A 10,410-nucleotide genomic window follows, 5' to 3' on the forward strand; every position below is an offset into this window, starting at 1 on the left:
AGTACAACAAGAGGAATCAGCAACACATTCTTGTTCAATAGTTGATAAGGAAATAGAAATTTGTTTCTTACTGAACCAAGAAACTAAGCAATGACCTGAATAGAATGCTCCTCGACTAGTACTTCTGTGGTCATCAACATTACCTGCCCAGTCTGCATCTGTGTAAGCATGAAGTTAAAATTTAGGGTTTTTGAGATACCATAGACAAAAATATTTAGTGCCTTACAAATACTTGAATATCCTCTTGACTGCTTAGATATGAGTTTCCTTAAGATTTTCTTGAAATTGACCAACTATGCCAACTACGTGCATAATGTCTAGTGATATACTAGTAAGATAGATCAAGCTACCAATCATAGATCTATATTCAAATTGATTAGTTATAGGAGAATCATTATTCTAACTTATATTACACCTCGTTACCGTTGATGTGCATACATGTTTGCAATATTTCATTCCATATTTCTTCATAATCTGCTTGAGATACTTGGTTTGAGAGAGAAAGATAAAAATTTTAGTTTGATGAACTTGAATACCAAGAAATAATGTTAGCTCACCAAGTAAATACATTTCAAATTCCTACTACATAGTTGAAGTAAATCCTTGACTCATAGATTCAACATTTCATCCAAATATGATGTCATCTACATAGACCACTACTATTAAAAGTTTGTCTTTGTCAACTTTGGTATAAAAATTTATATCTATGGATCCTTTCTTAAATCCTTGTTGCTAAAGATACCTGTCAAGATGGTACAATGCACGAGGAGCTTTTTTTAACCCATACAATGCCTTCTCAAGTTTGCAAACAATATTTTTTATCATTTTCAAGTATGAATCATCTAGGTTGTTCAATATAAACTTTTTCTTCTAGATCCCCATTTAAAAATGTAGATTTAACATCCATTTTTATATACCTTAACATCATATCCTTTGCATACAAGTCTTTCTTTATTTCAAATTACTTCTCCATTTTCATTTGATTTGTTCTTAAACACCCACTTTGTCCCAGTTGCATTTTTATTATGAGGCCTTTGTATAAGTTCCCATGTATGCTTTTTCTATGGTTCTTCATGCGTTTCCTTAACCCAGCATTATTATTTTCTTGCTTGCTTCACATTCTAAGGTTTAATTGTAGATAATAAGGCTAAATGACTAGATGATCAAACAAACGTTCTTCTAGTTTGTATTCATGCTTCCTTATCACCTGGAATTTGAGATTTAGGATGATTTTTCTGAATATTCCTTGATGGATTCTTTTCTACCATATCTGTATTTTCATTTCCTTCTTTTGATGCTTCTCTTTCTCCTTCTCCTACAACTTCTTGGATTTTAGTAGGGAGAGGTTCATCATCTACTTCTTCTTTCTTTTTTGTACTTGTGGGTGCTTCATCAATCAAAACATATATATTTTCAACAATATTTTGAAGCCTTTTATTATAACATTTATATCCTTTTCTTCTGCAAGAGTATCAAAGAAAAAATTTGTCATCGACTATGGATTCAAATTTTCCAAGATTACAATCATTTTTCAATATGAAACATTTGCTTCCAAATATTCTAAAGTGTTTGGCAGTTGTAGGCTCACTATACCAAAGTTCTTATGTATTTTTATCACTGCTTACTCGAACATGAGCCTTGTTAGGTATATCAACAGTTGTATGTATTGCTTCTCCCCAGAAGGTGTGAGGTGTTCCTGACTCATCAAGCATGGCATGTGCCATTTGTTGAACTGTTATGTTCATTCTTTCTACTACTCCATTTTTTTGAGGAGTTTTAGCTATGGAAAACAACCATTTGATGCCATGTTGTTCATAAAAATTGAAAAATTCATTTGATATAAAATCTCATCCTCTATCAGATCTAAGACATTTGATTTTTAGATCCAATTATTTTTCTAGAAAAGCCTTGTATATTTTAAACTTTTCAAGTGCCTCATATTTATGTTTAGTGAAAAAACCCAACACATTCTTGTAAATTCATCAATCAATAACATGAATTATTCTTCACCATTAGGATACTTATTTCTCATAGGTCCACAAAAGTTAGTATGAAAAAGTTCAAGAGGTTTACTTAAAGTACCTTCTTTAGCTTTCAGTTGAACTTTGGATTGCTTACCGAATTGACATGGTTTGAAATGTTAATTTTAGGTGGAGAAATGTTGGGCAAGTCACGAACTAGTCTCATCCTACTTGATTTGTATAGTTGGGAAAACCCGAAGTGCCCCAACCTTTTGTGCCATAGGAAAATTTCTTCAGATTTGCTCAAAAAACAGTACTCTTTGTTGCCTTCTAGGATATAGACATTGCTTGGATTTCTGGTCCCCTTGATTATGATCTTACATATATTCAAATTTCTTACCACACATTTCTTTGATTTGAAAATAACTTCATGCCCCTGATCAAACATTTGACTAAAACTTAACAAGTTATGTTTTATACCATCAACAAATAATACATTCTCAATCTTGAAATTTTCTTTTAAAAACACAGATCCTTTTCCTTTAATGGTAACGGGTGAGATATTACCAAAACTCACATTCTTTTCTTTCTTAATTTCATTAAAAGAAACGAAATTATATTTTTCATCTATCATATGCTTCAAATGCCCATTGTCAATGTACCATAGATCCTCTTGATCTCCTTCATATAATGCTAGACCACAATTTTCATAAGTAGAAATTTTATTTTTCCATACCTTGGGTGGTATTATCTTCTGTTCATGTCGATAAGATGACTTCATCTTGATTCTACATTCTGTTTCTTCATGACCAAAGTTATTGTAAATATAACATTCAATTTCATTTTGAAGAGGTGATAAAGTATTATAAGAGTATTTCTTTGTACTGATTGCATTCTATTGTTTTCTTGATTCTCTAGTCATAATATTTTTCTAAGAAACACAATGATCTGTTTTGTGACCAAAGTTGTGACAAGTGAAGAATTGGCCATTAAAGTAATAATAACTGGTAGTATAATACCTTCTTGAGTATCTTTCCCTTTGTTTATGGAAAGTTTTTTTTGCATGAGAAATATTTGATCCTTCATTGTTTTGTTGAGTCCTATCATTTTAATGATTACTTCCTTTTACCGCATTGACGTAGATTTTTGTACTTGTTTCAAAATATTTCATATGTTCTTATGTTTCACCATTTTGATTTAGATTGTATCCATGACTTGTCTTGATTAGTGGAGAACGCTGCACTTTAATTATTTCTTCTAATGTTTTAGATCCTTTAGCAAATATAAGATTTAGAGCCTTTGTTTTCTCAAGTTCCTTTCTTAGACCCATAATTTCAAGTTCTAATTTTTCAGAGTGTCTTTCCTTTTCTTGGAATTGTTTCTTCAAAGCTTCTTCAACTAATTTGGATTCTTCTAGACAAATATTGACCTAATTTATTTCTTCAACAAGGGTGTTTTCCTTATACATACTTATTTCTTTTTATTAATTCTTGTTTATCACCCTGAGTCTATCAATTTATTCTATAGCATCCATAAAGACATCACAAATTCATATGCACATTATTTCTTCAAATGCCATAAGTAATTAACAATCATGATCCAAATCATCATCCTCATTATTGGAAGAATATTCAATATCTTCATGAGTATAAAAACTTTTCTTGCTATCACAATTTATTTTAACGTTATTCTTTGGAATATTCTTCCCTTTCTAATGATTTTATTTATAAGGAAATTTAGCAGCATAGTGACCTACTATTCCACAAGAAAAACATTTGAAAGGAATATTACCTTTGAACTGTCCTGTTCCTACTTGAATCTTCTTGAAAAAATTCACTTCTTCTTCATCTAAAACATAACCTGTTTCCTTAGTCTCTTCTTTCTTGTTTCCCTTTGTTTGTGGCTTTGAATGTTGTTTCTCTAATATCTGATGTACCCCTTTTTCTTGTCTCATAAGATGTCGAGATCCCATGCAGCTGTTCAATAGTGATATTCTTCAAATCCTACAATTCATCAATGGCAAAAACTTTTGAATTGAACTTTGAGGTTAGATATCTTAAAATATTTTCAACAATAGTAGAATCATTCATTTTGTCACCAAGGTTTTTCATTGAGTTAACAATCTGATCCACTCTAAGGAAAAATCTTCCAATAAATTCATCATCATGCATTCTAAGAGTCTAATATTGAATTCTAAATGTTTGAAGTTTAATGCTTTTTACCTCAGTGTCACCTTCATAGCTTTGGATAAGCTTATACAATATTTCCTTTGTGGTATTCAACTGCATGTCTTTCAAAAACCCACATTCAGTCAAACTTCCCAAGATAGCATTAACGACCATTGTAGTGATCTCATATTATTTATTCCCCGCATCATCTGTGGGAATGGAAGTTGGTTATTTATATCTACCTTCAACAATTTCCCAGACATCAACTCCTAGTGCCTGCGAACATGCTTTCATCCTAACATTCCAAAATACAATGTTAGTTTCATTAAACAAAGGCGGGTTAATAGAAAATTATCCCTCTTAACTACTCATATTGATAGATCTCCCTTTAAGCGATCAAGCTTCCTCAAAGATACATGCTTTGATACCAATTTTTAGGAAAAATATTGAGAGGGGGATGGTGGTGAATCAATATTTTTAACAATTCACTTCATATTCAGGATTCTGTACATTATTATTGTTCATGCAACCAGTGTATGTACATGAATCTTGTAAATGAAAAACAATGTAAATTAGTTTGACATATCTTTCATCAGTGAGTTATCTTAACCAATGAATTATTAATCTATTCACAATTCAGAATGTAGTAAGGAATAGATAAATCAAAACATATAGACAACCCGCATAGAACACCAATATTTTAGGTGGAAACCAAATGTGGGAGGAAACAACCACTGGCACTATCTTTGTCTTCTTTTCTTGTTATATAAAGAAAATATTCATCACATTTTAGACTAGCACAAACTCTTACCAGCATACAAGCACCCACTTGCAGGCGGTTACAACTTCCACACATTCTCCAACACCCACTAAAAGGGAGCTACAACCCCCTGATCTTATTTATCAACTCTTACTAGAAGGGAGATCATAGACCCATTATGAAGGCTACAACCCTTAGCACCTTGTGGACCTCATTTCAGAATGTTTCACATTAGATCAACCTTTCAACCAATCATCAAAGCCTACAAGCTACCTTTCATCAAATTTGTATACTGGATCCGCACCAACAATAAGCCTAAACCACTATCCAAAGTGAAATATTGATGCACAAAAATAAACCATTGAATCTATGCAAATCATCAAAAATTTTGAAGCATCAAGCCACTGAATCCAGAACCCAACCAAAACAAATGAACTTCAAAATATATACATGACTATTCTTAATAGAACATGTGTATATATGGACTTCCTCTACATAAAACTTGCATACAGATCTCAAATTACTGAACATTGAATCATTTAGGTCACTGTAACACTAAACCACTCATTGAATCAAGTACTAAACCAATCAAAGATCACTGAACCATTCAAAAATTAGCACATTGTGGCATCATTACCAATCAACATTCCAATCCATAATCAACCAGACGGACACTGTCAGACACAGATCATAGAGACGTCATTGACATATAGTAGCAAATTGAAAAAAAAAACAATTTTCATCAAGTAGCACTACAAACCCTGACCAAATCTGTCTCAAAATGTATACACAATAATTATTAAGTAGGACAATATATATACAATTTTATACTGTGGGACACCTGCATACGAATCTCAACATACTAAAAAACACATCACATAATATATGTGTGACTATCTAGAAATACGTTTGTGTTTGTATGAGACTATTCAAAAGTAAACCTACAAACAGATCTGAAAATTTCCATTGCAAACATCATCTCCATTCCACAAACCTTACTGTCACATATTCAAATTACAACATCATTATATCCACATATATACCATTATTAGCTATATGTATAAAAAGATCAAGTAATGGTATTCATTAGTCTTTACTATACTTTCAAATCTATCAGATCTGAGCCTACTCATTTCTCCCTGGTGCACACCTCTTTCAGATCAAATCACATATGAATAACACATTCACTTGCACAAATTAGGTAGACCCTTTGGTAATGTTGTTAATATTTGTTGATGGGATCAAATGAACATTGTTGCTCCAATTACTATGGGTTAATACTATGGTAATGACCCTTGGTATCTAAATTTCCATGGTTCAAATTATGTACATGACGATTACTCAAAAGACCTGGATATGTATGTGGCCATTCTTCGTAGGAACCACGTATACATTTTCAAAATTCACTTTTGTCATCCATCTATAACGAAATTTCCATTTCTTTGTCCATATCCTATGTAGCATCTATAAAAATTTGCATGAGTTCCATAATCATCATATTTTAACAATGTTGAAATATTTATCAAGTAGGTTTCCATCACAGACAACACATTAGCCATAATTCCAACAAAGAGTAAAACCTCACAGACATAACAATATGAAATGAAAGAACGCTCAAAAACCATTGCATCCAAATTTGAACCAGTAAGTCTTGTGAGAAGATTTTTTAAAAGGCATTGGATTAGCCATATTATTCTCACGTACTCTAGGTTTTTGGGTGAAGAAATTTTATTGATTGAAATGACATTTTTTTTCAAAATTCATTGTTATAATTTGTATCTTTGGAATAAAGTTTAATGTCGATTAGCTTGTGTCTAAACAATAAATTAGTGGGAATTTTTTATCAAGTTCTACAAAAATGCATTTACATCCACTATCCACTAGGTTTTTAAAGAGGAGAAAAATCATAAAGCATTGTCCTTCCAAGCTTAGATTACAACTCTCTCTAGAAAACAAAGTTTCTCCATCCACGACCTTCATGAATGTTAATCCTAGTAACCACCGAGTTCGATGTTCTTTAGGTTAAGTATCTAAGCTTAAGTGAATTGCAAAAGGCATTTTTTACAAAATCAAGCATCAATATATGATTTACAAAGTTCATTGAAGAATTATGTGCTTGTGTATGTTTTAAGCATACCTAGAAAATACTCAATAACTAAAGAAGATCTCACCATGTGTAGTAACCTTATGAAGTACCGGATAATGGTAGCTTCGTGACAAGTTGCATATCATGCCTGTACAATTCCAATGCATTGAACCCATTTTCCATTTTGTGTATCATGTTTCCACCTTATGTGAATTTTTCCTAGGTGAAGGGAAGACAGAGAGGAAATAAATGCCTCTGACCTTTTCAATTCAAACCCTAGTTTTGTCTTATTCAATTAAATTTTTAATTTCTCAGTCTCAAGATTCATTCTTTCATTCTCCAACTTAAACCTCTTGAATTCTCTATTCTTTTAACTCGTACTCCTCCTCCACTTTAAGCATTGTTTCTCCAATTCAAGTTCCCTAACTTGAATACCCTGTTTCTACTCTACTAATTGCAAGGTATGATTTCTCATCCACTGTCATTTTCTCCCTTCTATCCCAATACCATCATGCAAAATAATCATTATCTCTTGATTTAAATTATATGGGGCATTCAATCTTTTTCCTTCCTGTGTCTATCCATACATCCCCTGAACTACCCTCAGGTTTTTCATGAATTATTGGACCTCACCCTCAATCCTAAAAACCCCCTCATTTTCATCACTCTCCTCATTCTCCTCTTCATCCACATTATTCTCATCATTCATATCCTTTTTCATTGGCCTAATCACTTCACTCGTCTCTCTGATTATCATATTTTCACATGCCAACATCACACTATGCTTAGATTTTGCACGCATCCTGCCACCATTGTGATATGCTCACATCTGTCTGTAAAAAAGATGCTTAGAGCTCAATATATTCCTGACACCCTCCTTCATCTTGAGACAGATCCATGCCATCATGAATACTAGGATTCTCAACTACATCATAAGCACTTCCCCTTCCATGGACATCACTCAGACCCTTGTACCTCTTATTAAGGTCATTGAACTTATCTTCACATTTCTATGGAGAAACACTATAGCCTTTTTCCATAATGAATCTTGACACAGACTTCCACTTTCCCTTCTTCTACAAAATCCCAACTTTCCTTTTATTCCGATCATTAGTATAGTCAGCATCCTCACCCACATATGAAACTACAGAAATCAAACTGCTAACAATGTCATCTGCCCATTTCATTCGGTGCCACAGGGAGGAACCCTTCTTGCCCATGTGGGCCTCTGTTCCATCCTAATTTTTCTCATCCTCGTCACTCAAAGAGGGCTTATCCTCAACATTTATAGGGTCTTTGAGGGCTATGTCATGCTTCTACCCTTTAACCTCATGGCTAACAGTCACATGGGGGTGAGAAATCGTTATAGGACCTACCATAATAGGATACTGACGAGAAATATGTTGAACTTACAGGGTATCGAATGAATGAGGACCACCAGACATCAATGTTCCATCCATTGTAGTGCCTTCTATTCTATCTATATTTCTGTTTTCAATCATATTCAATCTTTCACTAATAGTTTTTGGGCAATTTCAGTTCAACTTTCATGTGAGTAGTTGTTAAAATTCCACTACTGAGTATCTGAACTTCCTCTTCTTAGAATATACTTATAACTAAGAGGAAAAAAATTCCTTTTGGCTATTTTTTGGTCAAGTTTTATATCAAAAACCTCCATTGCACTACAACAACCTCTATTACACTACAATAACCTTCTACATATGCTATACATCAAGTTGAACAAGGTAAGTTGCAATGGGGTTTCAGGGATCAATTGTCCACTGGTCCAATATTCCAATTGAGATTATAGATATCTAACAATTTATCTAGAGACTGATAACCCTTCCTATGACATTTTATAATATTATATAAATTTTATTGAAAACCAGTAGAAATTAAAATTTACATTTTTTTAACAAGTAATTTTCTCATAGCACTTCTTTGACGTGCAATAGGCCTCTTGACAGGTTGTGATGTGTTCAATTTTCAACACTAATTTGAAAGTATATTTTTTGGGAGCCTTATAAAGGTTGGTTAAAAAGCGTTTGTAAAATTTTATACAAGGATATTGAAAATTTTTACAAAAAAGGCTTTTTATATAAAAAATAATATTATTGGTAAGAAAGTCTAGAGTCTTGAAAAGGTGATAAAATCTGCAATCTTTTTGTTTGTTTTTTCAAGCATGGAAACATCTTTGGGTGAAGATTGTGCCTAAGGGTGCATATTAATATCATGTTTTTTTGCAAGTGATATGGAAGGAATCCTCACGAAATAAGAAAAACAACATAAGGCAGAAGAAAGACAACATTCATGGGTCGAAAATGACATCTCAAGCAGATCAGAAGAGGATTTTCACAAGGAGAGACAAATATTTTTTCCATGTTTAGATAAGTTCATGCCATACCTTAGGAACCAAGAATTATGGCAAAAGATGAAAGAGAAATCGAGGTCGATTGGTGTAGTGTGGATCTGCTATCTCCTTCTATGTTTACCAAGAAAGAAAATGATTTTGGTTTGTCAAAATGCAAACTCTTCTTCAAAGTAAAGAGTTAATTGAGTATCGGTGTAATAACCCATATGATGAAGTATCTGATGTTTTAGTATTGGATTTTATAAAATAGACATTGGATGGGAAGTTTTCGTGCAAGGTAGAAAAATCTACATCTTCTAAGGAAGGATGGAATATCTTAGAACGAGAATTCTGTACAAAGTAAAGTGGAATTCAAGACCAAATTGCATCACATTCTATAGAAGAATCAATAGAGAAGTCAATCACAGATCTGGGAGTAGATGTGCAAGAATTTGAGACCACAACAAATCCTGGAGAATCCATCTCAAAAGTGGATAATGGTCATGAAGAATATAGAAGTGAAACCCATTATGCGGACATGCATATGGCTGGAGAAGGTGCAACAAAGATTTTGGAGAGAGAAGTTGGAGCCTCTACGTATGGAGTACAACAAGAGAATATAAATTCTCAATAAATCCACTATAATTTGGATGGTGACGATGATGGTGAATCCCACAATGATGAGAAACATGTTGATGATAACTTCAAAATGAAATGTGAATTGGTGAATCCATCCATAGGTGATTAAGTTGATGAAGTGGAAATTGTTATTGAGAACATGCATACTCGCATATCCCACCATAGGGTTGATGAACATTATTTAATGAAACTTGTGGTATATTTTTTGAAGTAAGGACTTATCATCGTAATATGGTAAGTTCCATGTTTGATGAAGAATTGAATATTAAAGTTTCCACTATAGCAACAAGTGATGAAGCAGTTGGAACTGCTCAAGAAGTAGTGCGTGATCTAGAAGTACTTAATCGTCAAGAAGACGGTAAAATAATTAAAGAGTTTTTGATGAGTGTATCCACTGACGACATAATGGTGGAAGATAGTTTCAATGAAGTTGAGGAGGAAAAAAA

General features: G+C 32.9%; 1 pseudogene; it reads right to left on the reverse strand.

The window, feature by feature from the left end:
- Positions 1–7,270: 7,270 nt before the first annotated feature.
- Positions 7,271–8,195, reverse strand: LOC149171083 (uncharacterized; annotated as a pseudogene).
- Between the last annotated feature and the right edge of the window lie 2,215 nt (positions 8,196–10,410).

Source organism: Pinus tabuliformis, chromosome 4_2, assembly GCF_031772625.1.
Source record: "Pinus tabuliformis cultivar Carrire ecotype Pingquan chromosome 4_2, CPIR1, whole genome shotgun sequence".
In the NCBI taxonomy this organism is placed as follows: Eukaryota; Viridiplantae; Streptophyta; class Pinopsida; order Pinales; family Pinaceae; genus Pinus; species Pinus tabuliformis.